Here is a 15,019-nt window from a genome sequence, read left to right as displayed (position 1 = left end):
TCCTCCTTTTGCAGAAATAACAGCCTCTAAATACTTCCTATAGCTTCCAATGAGAGTCTGGATTGTGGTTGAAGGTATTTTGGACCATTCTTCTTTACAAAACATCTCAGGTTTGTTTATTTGTGAGCATGGGCTTCCTGCTTAATATCACACCACAGATTTTCAATAATATTCAGGTCTGGGGACTGAGATGGCCATTCCGGAACACTGTACTTGTTCCTCTGCATGAATGACTTAGTCGATTTTGAGCAGTATTTAGGGTCGTGGCCTTGTTGAAAGATCCAGCCCCGGTGCAACTTCAACTTTGTCACTGATTCTTGAATATTGTTCTCAAGAATCTGCTTATATTGACTGTATCATGTGACCTTCAACTTTAACAAGCTTCCCAGTACCTGCACTGGCCACACAGCCCCACAGCATGATGGAACCACCTCCATCATGCTGGTTTCATCAGTCCACAGCACCTTATTCCAAAATGAAGCTGGCTTGTCCAAATGTGCTGCAACATACCTCAAGCAACTCTGTTTGTGGTGTGTATGCAGAAAAGGCTTCCTCTGCATTACAGCATCTCCTTGTTTAAAGTGTGCTGTATAGTTGAACGATGCACAGAGACACTATCTGCAGCAAGATCATGCTGTAGGTCTTTGGAGCAGGTCTGTGGGTTGACTATGACTGTTCTCACCATCCTTCGCTTCATCTTATCTGAGATTTTTCTTGGCCTGCCACTTCAGGCCTTAACTAGTACCCTGTCTGCTGTCTTCCATTTCCTCACTATGTTCCTCGCAATGGAAAATGACGGCTGAAATCTCTGAGATAGCTTTTTGTATCCTTCCCTTAAATCATGATGTTGACCAATCTTTGTTTTCAGGTCATTTGAGAGTTGTATAGAGGCTCCCATGTTGCCACTCATTAGAACAGATGCAAAGAGGGGAAACACTTACAAATGGCCACCTTAAATACCCTTTCTCATGATTGGATTCACCTGTGTAAGGAGGTCAAGGGTCAGTGAGCTTACCAAACCAATTATGTGTTCCAGTAATTAGTGCTAAATGTATTAAAATCAATAAAATGACAAGAGTGCCCAAATTTATGCACCTGCCCAATTTCATTTTATTACTGCACCCTTTCTGTAAATACTAGAAACTTCATTTCACTTCTCAAATACAACCCCTGGCAAAAATTATGGAATCACTGGCTTCGGAGGATGTTCATTCAGTTGTTTAATTTTGTAGAAAAAAGCAGATCACAGACATGACACAAAACTAAAGTCATTTCAAATGGCAACTTACTGGCTTTAAGAAACACTATAAGAAATCAGGAAAAAAATTGTGGCAGTCAGTAACAGTTACTTTTTTAGACCAAGCAGAGGGAAAAAAATATGGAATCACTCAATTCTGAGGAAAAAATTATGTAATCATGAAAAACAAAAGAATGCTCCAACACATCACTAGTATTTTGTTGCACCACCTCTGGCTTTTATAACAGCTTGCAGTCTCTGAGGCATGGACTTAATGAGTGACAAACAGTACTCTTCATCAATCTGGCTCCAACTTTCTCTGATTGCTGTTGCCAGATCAGCTTTGCAGGTTGGAGCCTTGTCATGGACCATTTTCTTCAACTTCCACCAAAGATTTTCAATTGGATTAAGATCCGGACTATTTGCAGGCCATGACATTGACCCTATGTGTCTTTTTGCAAGGAATGTTTTCACAGTTTTTGCTCTATGGCAAGATGCATTATCATCTTGAAAAATGATTTCATCATCCCCAAACATCCTTTCAACTGATGGGATAAAAAAGTGTCCAAAATATCAACGTAAACTTGTGCATTTATTGATGATGTAATGACAGCCATCTCCCCAGTGCCTTTACCTGACATGCAGCCCCATATCATCAATGACTGTGGAAATTTACATGTTCTCTTCAGGCAGTCATCTTTATAAATCTCATTGGAACGGCACCAAACAAAAGTTCCAGCATCATCACCTTGCCCAATGCAGATTCGAGATTCATCACTGAATATGACTTTCATCCAGTCATCCACAGTCCACGATTGCTTTTCCTTAGCCCATTGTAACCTTTTTTCTGTTTAGGTGTTAATGATGGCTTTCGTTTAGCTTTTCTGTATGTAAATCCCATTTCCTTTAGGCAGCGTAGTTTGTATTTGGTCCAGAGTTTAGACACAGCTGACTGTGAACAACCAACATCTTTCGCAACATTGCGTGATGATTTACCCTCTTTTAAGAGTTTGATAATCCTCTCCTTTGTTTCAATTGACATCTCTCGTGTTGGAGCCATGATTCATGTCAGTCCACTTGGTGCAACAGCTCTCCAAGGTGTGATCACTCCTTTTAGATGCAGACTAAAGAGCAGATCTGATTTGATGCAGGTGTTAGTTTTGGGGATGAAAATTTACAGGGTGATTCCATAATTTATTCCTCAGAATTGAGTGAGTCCATATTGTTTTCCCTCTGCTTGGTCTAAAAAAGTAACCGTTACTGACTGCCACAATTTTTTTTCTTGATTTCTTATAGTGTTTCTTAAAGACAGAAAGTTGCCATTTGAAATGACTTTAGTTTTGTGTCATGTCTGTGATCTGCTTTTTTTCTACAAAATTAAACAACTGAATGAACATCCTCCGAGGCCGGTAATTCCATAAACTAAATGTTTTAATTTTTGTTAAACGGGAAAATGCAATTTGCATTTTAAGAGTTTTATACATTTGTGCAGATTTTTGCAGAATAAAAGTTCCCCAGCAAAGTATTTGTGTTGAGCTTGGACATTTCTGTAAAACTTGCATTTAAGTGGAAATTAATTTATTTTTAAACTCATCTGAATATTGGGTGAGAAGGGGGAGGGGGCACAGTTGCAGTTGCAAACCTGAGCCTGCTAAATATTGATGTTACTTACTGAGAAGGATGACGATGAGAAGAAGGTTGCGTGCTGTCTTCATTGCAGCTGCTGTGAAGAAAAGACAACAGATTTTTTTAAGAATAAGTTCCCTTTAGCTGCAGAGTTGCATGTTCAGATTCATGAACTCAGAATTGTGGCTGCCATTGTGTTGACGTGAACTGGTGTCAGTATTACCTTTGTAGTGGACAGACACAATGTCTTTATCCCTGTCAGTCTGACCGACAGTGACGGGCGGCTCAGCGTCAACAGATCTGCTGTCGTCTTTAACAGGCAGACAGGCCTTACGAGTGCTGCTCTTCTTGAAAATCCTGGAGAAGTGTGTGTAGACAACATGAGACCTCATAATATGAGGAAAAAGAAAAGAAACAGGCTGCCAAGAGAATATCACATTAAAGTTACAAATCAGAATGACATCACATACCTGACAGGGGTCTCAAGGACTGAAACACGTGTCATGATCCTGGAGTCTTTGTCCGCATCAGAAATATAACAGCTCTTTGACATGAGGCGGAGACTTCTACGAGTCATGACTTGAAAGAGAAAGAGAACAAATGAACATCTTAATATCAGTACTTAACAATTAAAATTCCATTATTTGTGGGTACAGTTCAATCAACAACACACACTGGACCCCCTCATGTTTAATGCTAAGTATACATTTTGTGTATCAAAAGGAACATATTGAGAGAAATATTTGGGGCAGTGGCGCTGCCAAGGGGGGGGGGGGCTTGGGGGCTTAAGCCCCCCCATAATGAGCCAAGCCCCCCTCAGCTCCCCCCCCAATAATTATGCCAATAATGTGAATAGTGACTGACATATTTATGGATCTCAACTGCAGTTTGCACTGAGAAATGTCTCAATATTGCCAAACTGAGCAAAGTGATGAATGTGTGTGTTCGGTGATCCACCAATGCTGAATCACCCTTCACAAACAACATTTTCAGTTTTGCGAATAAACATTTATTTGTACAAACCCACACACGTTACAAATCAGAAATTTGTGTTTGTGGATCACAAAGCACGTGTACAAACCAAAGGATATTTGTAAATCACCCTCTGTACATTTGCAAGTATTAATGAGACAAATTTAACTCCATACTCCAAAATTTAGGTTTCCTAAATATTTATTACGGCCACTCTTAAACTTCACTTATATTTATAATTTTATACTGGTAAATTTTAGAATTGATTTAGATGAGATATACTTATTATCTCACAGCAAGTTATCACAATTATCTGGGAACTACTTTTTGCGCAGGAATTCATCAAACACGTCAGCCGCAGCTGCGCATTAACACAGAATATACAGAAGCTGTATATTGTTGTTCGGCAATCATTCTAAGTGATGTGTGTGCGCATTGATACCACATTTTAGAGGAACACGGGTGACTAAAACATATACCTTGGTATTATAAAGCAATTTACTATATATTGTTCATTTGACGACATTTTTTTGGAGCCCCTCCAACTTTTACCCTCGCTCCCCCTCAGCCCCCCCAACAAAACTTTCCTAGCGCCGCCATTGCTTTGGGGTAAAATACACTTGTAAAAAATTCAAATCAGTTAAGTGCAAACATTTTATAAACATTTAATTAGAGAAAAAAGAGAAAAAACAATGGAAAGCTGCCGAATAGCTGATATTTAGGAATGTATTTTTTAAAACTAAATTTCTTTCAGGTGGATTTTTATGGATTCAGTTCCTACAACATTCAATTTGAATGCAGTTAACCTCAAATTAACAGGCTGCATGATCATTTTTTTCAACTCTGGTGCTGTTTTCAAAATACTGATGCTTTTTTGCAGGTAAAGTTACTCCAAATATTAATCTGATTTGAGTTTCATTTTGCACAATTTTTATGCCATAATAAGCAACATAAAGTACAAGCAGTAAACAGACTTATTTAACTACACTTTTAACACAGGGGCACATTTAATGCTTTTTCAAAATGTTCAGTTTCTTATAGATGATAAATATCAAATATTTTAGATGTTCTTGCACTTCAGTATTTATTTATTCATGTTTTTAACATTAACATTTTTAACATCATATTTTAATTGAGTGATTATTATATTTTGTGTTTTGTGTAAAAGGGACAGAAATAATTTTTTTTTTAAATGGATTAAAAACAGCAGATTTTTTAAATAATTTGTGACCTTAAATTGCAAAGTACGATGTATTAATGTTGTAGTACTACAGTCTGGAAGCTTTTCACTACACAATAATTAAAAACTATCATCACAAAACAAATAATTAGCTCACAGAGCTAATAAAACAACAAACACGAGTGTTTAAAAGTCTGAAGACTTACCTGGTTGTGATGGAGTTCAAGTGACTGGTTAACTTTCAAAGTCTGTCAGGAACAAAGCTAATGTTAGCAGAGTAAAAGTTTTCAGTTTGTGTTGATAAACCTGCAGACTGATGAATAAAACACGGAGTGATGCTCAGATGCTCCCAGCAGCTACTACCAGCGTCCAACTTGTGTTAACAAGTGAACGAAACACAAAGACAAATTCACTCACACGTCACTAAGTGGCTCCCTCCCCCCCAACAAAGTACACTTTGTATTAAATATTAAATTATTTAATCCGCATAATACGTCACAAAGAAACTCACTTCAGGTGACACCTCCCTCCCCCGCGAACCAAACTAACTTCTGGTGGCACCGCCCCCCCCCCCCCCCCGCCAAGCAAACTCACACTTCCGGTGACCCATAATTTATCCTTTAATTTCTTTAGGTGGTTATTTATTTATATTTTTTATATTTATTTATTCTTTATTATTTAGGTTGCATTTGAAATTTATTTTAAAGCCTGTCTAAATTGAATTAATAATTAAGTGGTTGAAGATGAGTGATTCTGATTTCCTTTGTTTTTCTTTCTTATCATATGCCCAGATTTATTTATTTTATTTATTATTTATTGATGTGTTTATTTATTTGATTGTATATTCATTTAATTTAAATCTGTGGCACACTGATGTAATAAAGCATGAAGAAAATCTTAAAAACTCTCCAACTTTAGTTTCTCCATCTGCACTGTTCAATCTATTATTTTTTTCAATTCATGGTTCCGTTTTACACTTTGTGTGTGTGTGTGTGTGTGTGTGTGTGTGTGTGTGTGTGTGTGTGTGTGTGTGTGTGTGTGTGTGTGTGTGTGTGTGTGTGTGTGTGCGTGCTCTACCTCCACTATGTTGCATTTCTGATCTTGAGCGGTTCCTTTCCTTGACCTTTTCGTAATCTCTGTGTTTACATTCATGTGAGGCCTCTCTTCATATTTAGACTTTGATGACGGCACACTCGCCTACTTCAGAGTACTCTTGACTTGTCTCGATGTCAGGAGGTTTTTCTTCACAAAAGAAAGAATTTTGCTGTTATCCACTTTAATTGTCTTCCAGACTTTTTGGTGTTGCACCAAATCATTGATTTGGCCACTCCTACAGTTTTCAGTCTGATAGGCTGAAAAACAAAATAAACCTAATGTCTCCTTCATTTGCACTGACATGCAGATTCAACACTCAAAACCAACTACAGACCTTTGAACTGCTTAATTTGTCACAGAATAATGAGGGAACACATGACCATGAACCTGTCTTTCAGTCAGTTGTCCAATTACATATGACCTCTGATAATGAAGGGACTGTTTATAAAAATGGCTGTACATAATTCTGTAAAGCTTCGACACTATGAGCACATTTTCTAAGCTTCATTTTGACTCCATTGTGGTGGTGGTGTAGTACTGTACCGTATATACAGTCTATGAGAGTACAAAGGAAAAAGCACAGGTATTTTCCTTCTCCAAATAGTTATGTGTTAAACGTTTTGCTCAGTACTGTATGCCTTTTTTTTTTTTTTTTAAAGAAAAACACCTAGACCAAAAACATGAACTCCTAAAATAATTTACCTCTGCTGTGGAGGTTTTTCTTCCCTTCTCCTCACGTTAACTCTCTCTCTCCTAGGCTGCTCTAATGTTACTCCAGGAATCAGCTTTTGTGATAAACTGTTTTCTGGCACTGTACCAAATTCAGTCAGTTTGTGTTACACTTTTCATTTGTTTTCCTCAGAATGAGGACACTCTATGTTCTTAAGCAAAGTGTTCTCATTGCATTAGGTCGTGAGAACCACAGACACATTCTGCATTAATATGCATATGTCACGGACATGAATGAGCAAAGCTCGTCAGCATCTCACCATGTCATTTAGGTCCTTCAGACTATGTTGAGGAAATGCTTCAGGGGAGCATTAGTATGGCAAAACCCCAGACCTCCCGCCTTTTTAAGCATTTTCCTTATTTTGCCTTTCATCTTCTGGAGGAGCTCTGCCCCCCATACCCCCACCTTTTGAAGGATTTTTCTTTTTTGTTTTTCAGCTGACCCCCCCAATTACAGCTCTCTTAACCCCCTGCTACTTTAAGCATTTTTAATGTAGATGTAAATTAATATTCAAAGTTTTCAGCTAGGTGACAGTAGGACTGTACAATATGGCCAAATTATCGTATCTCAATATTGTCATATAAATGTCACTTATATAAGCTGTCCATATTCTTGAGCCGCTTAGGTGGGTAGGGAGAGTTCACCTTAGATTTGGACTGTATAATAGAAGATATACCTTACTGAATTTTCATATCAATATGATATACGATATGACTATGATTTGACACAAAGTGCAGCAACAGTGAAAATTAAACATTCTTAAACAAAACAGTAATAATACCATACTCATTTTGCACTCATCATAAGGTGAGGATACAGTGCCCTCCAAAAAGTATTGGAACACTTGGAATTTCACAAATTTAAATTTGTTTATGCCATTTTAATTTCAGTTTGTACAGGGGTCAAAAGTTAAAGTTGCTCCATTAATTTTGCTCCAGCTGTATTTGTGCTGAATTTGATGCTTGTATCACCATTTGAAGGATTGTTTCAGTTATCTGCTGCACTAATAAGCCCACAGAACAGGAACCAGCTGCTGTCTGTTAGCTTAAACATGTTTATATAAAGGCAACCTGAATTAAAGGAGAAATGCTGCTTTTAACAACCTGGACCTCATTTCTGGCATAAAATACGGTCATTTACTCACCAATATAAGTTTGGTGTGATTAGAAGTCCATAGTTCGAAGGGTGTGTTCAGTTAAAATCTGAAGCACACATTTTTCTTCTTCTACTAAGGTGGATTAGAACTTTTTGTGGTACACAGCACCAACTACTGGACAGGAGGAGCCTAGCAGTCAATGTGACTCACTAATTTCAAAATGCAGCTCTTTCAACCAGACGTGTGGTGCCGTGACATGTCAATCATCTGTGTCCAATCAGATTTCAGGGGAGTCCAGTGAAACCCTGGCCTCCACTCTAGCTCCTCTCATGCCAGGAAGTGTTCAACATTTGACATTTCCTGTTTCACTGTGACTGAAAATTTAGCACTTCCTGTTTGAGTGTGAGCTTGCCATCCTGCTCAGAGTGCCGTTTTCATTGGACCGACATCTGTGCTATTTTGGAATTGTGGGATAGCTCGCGCCCACACATTGAATTACTTTCACCACACTCTCACGAGACACACTAACTCGTGACATGCTGACATGAGAAGATGCTGCTGGATGAGTGTGTTTAACACATATGACTATGAGTGGGGAAATCATTAGGATTTTCCTGGTGAAAATTAAATCAAAGCAAATGTCTACCTGTGGGCAACATACTTTAAGTTTCTGAAATATTTATTATGGCCACTCTTAAAACTTCAGTTATCTTTATAATTTTATTACTGGTAAATTTTAGAATTGATTTAGATGAGATATGCTCGTTATATCACAGGAATATATCGCACTTATCTGGGAACTACTTTTGTACAGGAATTCATCAAGCACATCAGCCACGGGCGCGTACTACCAAAGAATACCCAGAAACTGGACAGTTTTTCGGCCATAACAAGAACGTCCACTTTTAGCTTGCCATAAGCTAAGCTAGTGGCGCTCGTGAGAGTGTGTGAGCTTGCCACTGAGTTCCCGCGAGATTCCTTGGGATCTTGTCTGTCAATCCAGGAAGTGTTGACATTTAAACATTTCCTGTTTTACTGTGGATTTGAAATTTGGGCACTTCCTGTTAGGATGCCCTGTACTATGAGCGAGTGTTTCACTCGAATTACTTAAGACCAATACAGAAAAAGGATTTTTAGAAATGTTGGCCAACTGAAAAGTATGAACATGAAAAGTATGAGCATGTACAGCACTCAATACATAGGTGGGGCTCTTTTTGCCTGAATTACTGCAGCAATGTGGCGTGGCATGGAGTCGATCAGTCTGTGGCACTGCTCAGGTGGTATGAGAGCCCAGGTTGCTCTGATAGTGGCCTTCAGCTCTTCTGCACTGTTGGGTCTGGCGTGTCACATCTTCCTCTTCACAATACCCCATAGATTTTCTATGGGGTTAAGGTCAAGCGAGTTTGCTGGCCAATTAAGAACAGGGATACTATGGTCCTTAAACCAGGTACTGGTAGTTTTGGCACTGTGTGCAGGTGCCACGTCCTGTTGGAAAATTAAATCTGCATCTCAATAAAGTTGGTCAGCAGCAGGAAGCATGAAGTACAACTTCCTGGTCGACGGCCGTGTTGACCTTGGACCTCAGAAAACACAGTGGACCAACACCAGCAGCTGACATAGCACCCCAAACCGTCACTGACTGTGGAAACTTTACACTGGACCTCAAGCAACATGGATTCTGTGCCTCTCCTCTCTTCCTCCAGACTCTGGGACCTTGATTTCCAAAGGAAATGCAAAATGTACTTTCATCAGAGAACATAACTTTGGACCACTCAGCAGCAGTCCAGTCCTTTTTGTCTTTAGCCCAAGCAAGACGTCAAGTCAGCAGTCTTCCCCCCCATGATTGTGTAGCCTACAGAACTAGACTGAGAGACCAGTTAAAGGCCTTTGCAAGTGTTTTGAGTTAATTAGCTGATTAGAGTGTGCCACCAGGTGTCCTCAATATTGAACCTTTTCACAATATTCTAATTTTCTGAGATACTGAATTTGGGATTTTCATTAGATGTCAGTTATAATCATCAAAATTAAAAGAAATAAACATTTGAAATATATCAGTCTGTGTGTAATGAATGAATATAATATACGTTTCACTTTTTGAATGGAATTACTGAAATAAATCAACTTTTTCATGATATTCTAATTATATGACCAGCAGCTGTATATGTTGCCCTGTGACAGGCTGGCGTGCTGTCTAGGGTGTACCCCACCTCACGCCCTATGACTGCTGGGATTGTCATGAACTGGGTAGGTGTGGCACAGAAGGAGGCTGAACACAAATACAGACTCAAAATACTGAGGTATAAGTTAAAGGCTTTATCTCTGTAATCAGGCAGGGGTTCAGTACACAGGAAGGCAGTCTGAGAAGCGGCGGTACAGGTAGGGGTCGTCAGGCAGAGGCATAGTCAACAACAAGCACAGTTCCAAAATACCAGGAGACTAGTGATGTTAAGCTTGAGTCAGTCTGCTCGACACTGCATCGAGCTTTTTGAACCAGAAGTGTCAGTGAGCAGCATTTTGAGCACGTCCCCATCACATGAACACTGCGAGCGAGGCCTCGTTACGTCACACCACGTGTCGAGCTTCGCGGAAAATTTGAATAATCTGGGCATTTCAATACGACCCCCCCGAGTATTTAAATGAGATCTGAATCGCAGCTCAAACCGTGGGTTTTTGAGAGGAGGAGATTGCTAGCGACAGTTATTGCCAATCACCACGTGAATCGGAGCCAAGGAAAGCATTAGTTTATATTTAGGTCTAGTTTAGAGTTAATTTTGTATAGTTAGCTACATACACATAGGATCTAACATAGACAGACACACACCATACACAACAGGCATCCATTCATATACAACATTTATTCACACAGTACATCAACATAGGTTATAGGTTAGACTATATATTACAGGTAGATCAGAGACTTAGCTGAGTGACTGAAGAGCTGTGATTTTGTTGAAGTGAAAGGTGTGAGAAAGGTGAGTGTGTGTGTGGAGAGAGTGAGTCGTGGTGAGGAAGGGACATGGAGGAGCCAGTTCCAAAAAGAGCACGATCAATCGCTTGGGAACACTTTTTATCTAATAAGCCCCAAAAAGGTCAAGTGCTCGATTTGTGCTCAAGAGCTGAGGTACAGTAACAATACGTCTTCAATGCTGCGACACCTGAAGTCCAAACATCCCGAGACATCAATGGCTGCTGCTTCTGTTGCTGCTCCTGGAGCAGGAATCAGGCCATGTAAGCTGTATTTTACTCTTTATCTAAGATTAAAACATACTCATAAACAAAAATAGCTCAGCATGTCATACTGTATTTCCATTAAAGGCAGACAAGCTGATTTGGATGAGGCACTGGTGGACTATGTTGTGGAAGATGCACAACCGTTCAAAATAGTGGAGAGCAAAGCCTTCAGGGCTTTACTACAAAGGTTTGACCCAACATATGCCCACCTCCAAAGGAGAAGACCAGCTCAAATACTGGGCGACACGAATCGCAGTCTATCCCAATTTACAAAGATTGGCAAAAAAAAATTTGTCGATGCCAGCAACATCAGTGCCTTGCGAGCGGGTCTTCTCCAAAGCTGGAGAGGTGGTGAGGCAGAAGAGGAGCCGATTAAAGTCCAGCACCGTTGAAATTATTCTTTTTTTGAATAAAAATTGTTGAAAGTTGCACAATCACCGCCTCCTATCCCCTCTATTCTAATTTACAAATTACAGCAACATAAGCACCAGTTGCAGAAGCACATGCCTTTCTCACTTTTCCCATCACATTTTATCCAAATATAGTTTGAGGAATGATAACACAAATCTACATATAGTCTAAAATAAAGGCTTTCATAACCATTATGTGTGCATCTGTAGGGACTATTTATTACATTAAAAAGACATAATAATACATATGACTTTTTTTATTATTATTTTTCAAGAACAAACCACATCAGTCATGAATTAATGCAACATTTGTCAGGGCACTCGCTTAAGGTCAAAGCAATCCAGCAGATGTCACCCTTCAAACTGTATCAAACGTGTCGAAGCAGTGTGTTGATTTTCAGCCAGTTGCGTTGCAGTGGCTCATTGGTTCATGGGGCTTTGAAATTGCCATCACTACAGGAGACACAAAACATGGGCTGAGACATGAGCAAGACCAAAAAACAAAGCACAGTCAAAAATGACAAGGCAAATACAGAGCAAAAAACAAAGGCTGGAACGTGGAAAAGAAATCACAACAAACTGGCAGGGACTGGAGAAAGTGAGGTGTTTAAATAACAGGTGCAGTAATTAGGGAAACAAGGCACAGGTGTCAGGGAAGGTTCTGGAAGGGGCGTGGTCAGATGAGACAGAGGTGAGACAGGAGTCAACAGAGTGCAGGAAGACAACGCAGACAGAATTACAATGAAGGTGAGAGAAGCCGGTGCAAGATAGTGCAGTAAGACAAATGAAAAGTGAACAGGACCTGACAAAATGGTGAACCTAACCACAGTGATCAAAATAAAACACCAACACAAAAGATGAACAAACCTCAAGTCCCAATAAACAAAAAATAAAATAAAGAAGACCTGACATGAAGGAACAAAGAATTAAACCATGAAACAAATGTGAGAACTGAAAAGAGCTAAACAAGAAAATAAAGACTAACACCAAACAAGAATGGAAATATGTGTAACAATAAACAGATAATTCAACATAAGACAAAAGAAAAGCAAACAGGAAATAAAACTAATGCATATACAAAGGTAGGACTGAAACTAGACACATGACTAAAGATAAACAGGAAATAACTGAAACAAAATAAAACCACTGACAAAAGTATTACACATAGAAGCAAGAAAATCAGAACCAAAGTATGAGGAGACTAGATTAATAACTAAAATATAACGACCAGATAAAAACAATAAGGGACAAAACATAACTGGGCCAGACTGGGGCCGAAACCTGACAGGGATAGGCTTTAGCAGCCCCCTGTGACCCTTAATTGGTGTAAGCAGTGGAAGATGAGTGAGTGAATGTGAGCTATTTAAAATATCAAATTTTTAGTCATATTCTAATTTGCACACTTTGCTTTTTTTGTTGCATTTCTTGCTATTTTTATATTTGTATTTTATTCTTATATATTCAATTTGTATAACTATTTGTATTTTTTTCATTCTATCTGGTTGTTCTGCAGTTAACATATTTTAATTTTGGCTAAATTATAATTGATGTATCATTGAGTCCATCTTCTCCTCTTCCTTCACCGTCTGGTACGCTGCTGCCACTGCTAAGGACAGAAGCAGACTGCAGCGTAGTATCCATGCAGCAGAGAAGGTGAGTGACTGCAGTCTGCCATCCCGAGAGGACCTGAATGCCCCCAGGGCCCTGAGGTGAACAGAGAAGATTGTGGCTGATCCCTCCCACCCAGGACACAAACTTTTTGTTACCCTCCCCTCTGGCACGTGTCTGAGGTCCATCAGGGCCAAAAACAATGCCAGAGACCCCCCACTTACTCTGCCTCCCTCCCCCACTACCATAAAGCACAGATTGGTCATCACTGCACTCAAAGGTACTGTACACCTGCACTCAATCACTTGTTTTTGCACTGTTTATTACAGTGAATATAGTTTATTTATTAACGGCTGAGTGGATCCTTGTCATTTGATTGGTGCTATGTATGTCACATGACATGGATAATTCATCCATTTGTGTTGCATTGCATTCAGAGCGCGGCTTGGTTCCATTTAGAGTGCAAATACAACCCCTGGCAAAAATCATGGAATCATGACCTCGGAGGTGTTCATTCAGTTGTTTAATTTTGTAGAAAAAAAGCAGATCACAGACATGACACAAAACTAAAGTCATTTCAAACGGCAACTTTTCTGGCTTTAAGAAACACTATAAGAAATCAAGAAAAAATGTGGCAGTCAGTGTAGCTGCTCCTAATAGATTTTCCCTTTTTTTCTTTTTGTTGGGTGCAGATAAAGCCACGATTCAACTGATGTTTGTCAGCATTTATTTTCCAATAAGGCGTCTTCTGACCACACCGTGAAAAACTATAGCGAAGACAAATAAAAATATACATATTCGGTGAAACTTGTACATAAAATTAAATACAACATCCACATTCAACAAAAATAATCTCACGTACCGTGTGCGCCCTCTACACCAACATTGGCTTCCTGTTAATTCTAGAATAGAATTTAAAATTCTTCTTCTTACTTATAAGGTTTTGAATAATCAGGTCCCATCTTATCTTAGGGACCTCGTAGTACCATATCACCCCAATAGAGCGCTTCGCTCTCAGACTGCAGGCTTACTTGTAGTTCCTAGGGTTTGTAAGAGTAGAATGGGAGGCAGAGCCTTCAGCTTTCAGGCTCCTCTCCTGTGGAACCAGCTCCCAATTCAGATCAGGGAGACAGACACCCTCTCTACTTTTAAGATTAGGCTTAAAACTTTCCTTTTTGCTAAAGCTTATAGTTAGGGCTGGATCGGTTGACCCGGAACCATCCCTTAGTTATGCTGCTCTAGACTTAGACTGCTGGGGGGTCCCATGATGCACTGTTTCTTTCTCTTTTTGCTCTGTATGCACCACTCTGCATTTACTCATTAGTGATTGATCTCTGCTCCCCTCCACAGCATGTCTTTTTCCTGGTTCTCTCCCTCACCCCCACCAGTCCAGCAGAAGACTGCCCCTCCCTGAGCCTGGTTCTGCTGGAGGTTTCTTCCTGTTAAAAGGGAGTTTTCCTTCCCACTGTAGCCAGTGCTTGCTCACAGGGGGTCGTTTTGACCGTTGGGGTTTTACATAATTATTGTATGGCCTTGCCTTACAATATAAAGCGCCTTGGGGCAACTGTTTGTTGTGATTTGGCGCTATATAAAAAAAAATTGATTGATTGATTGATATAGGAGTGGCTGGAATTATTTTCCTAATCAAAGTCTTTATTTCACAACTTCCTTTTCTTTATTGCTCCTCGTGTTTGTCTGCCGTCTCTGCAAGCTCGTCGTCGTTCTTGCTAATTCAGACACGTGACTATTTCCGCCACTACCCAATTAACCACCAGAGGTCTGTAGTACAACACAGGTACTCCAATATTGTGTGGATACAAAAATGAATAAATTA

At 39.5% G+C, this 15,019-nt stretch overlaps 1 long non-coding RNA gene across 1 annotated transcript; it reads left to right on the top strand.

Moving 5' to 3' along the window:
* The first annotated feature begins 10,094 nt into the window (after nt 1-10,094).
* LOC117509213 lies at nt 10,095-12,902 on the top strand. The gene is made up of 3 exons (XR_004560314.1): nt 10,095-10,168; nt 10,317-10,321; nt 12,879-12,902. It is a non-coding gene; the product is annotated as an uncharacterized LOC117509213 (long non-coding RNA).
* The last annotated feature ends 2,117 nt before the right edge of the window (nt 12,903-15,019 follow it).

Source organism: Thalassophryne amazonica, chromosome 4 (assembly GCF_902500255.1).
Source record: "Thalassophryne amazonica chromosome 4, fThaAma1.1, whole genome shotgun sequence".
Taxonomy (NCBI): Eukaryota; Metazoa; Chordata; class Actinopteri; order Batrachoidiformes; family Batrachoididae; genus Thalassophryne; species Thalassophryne amazonica.
Note: the sequence above shows the minus strand (reverse complement) of the source record. Positions and strands in the feature narration are given on the sequence as shown.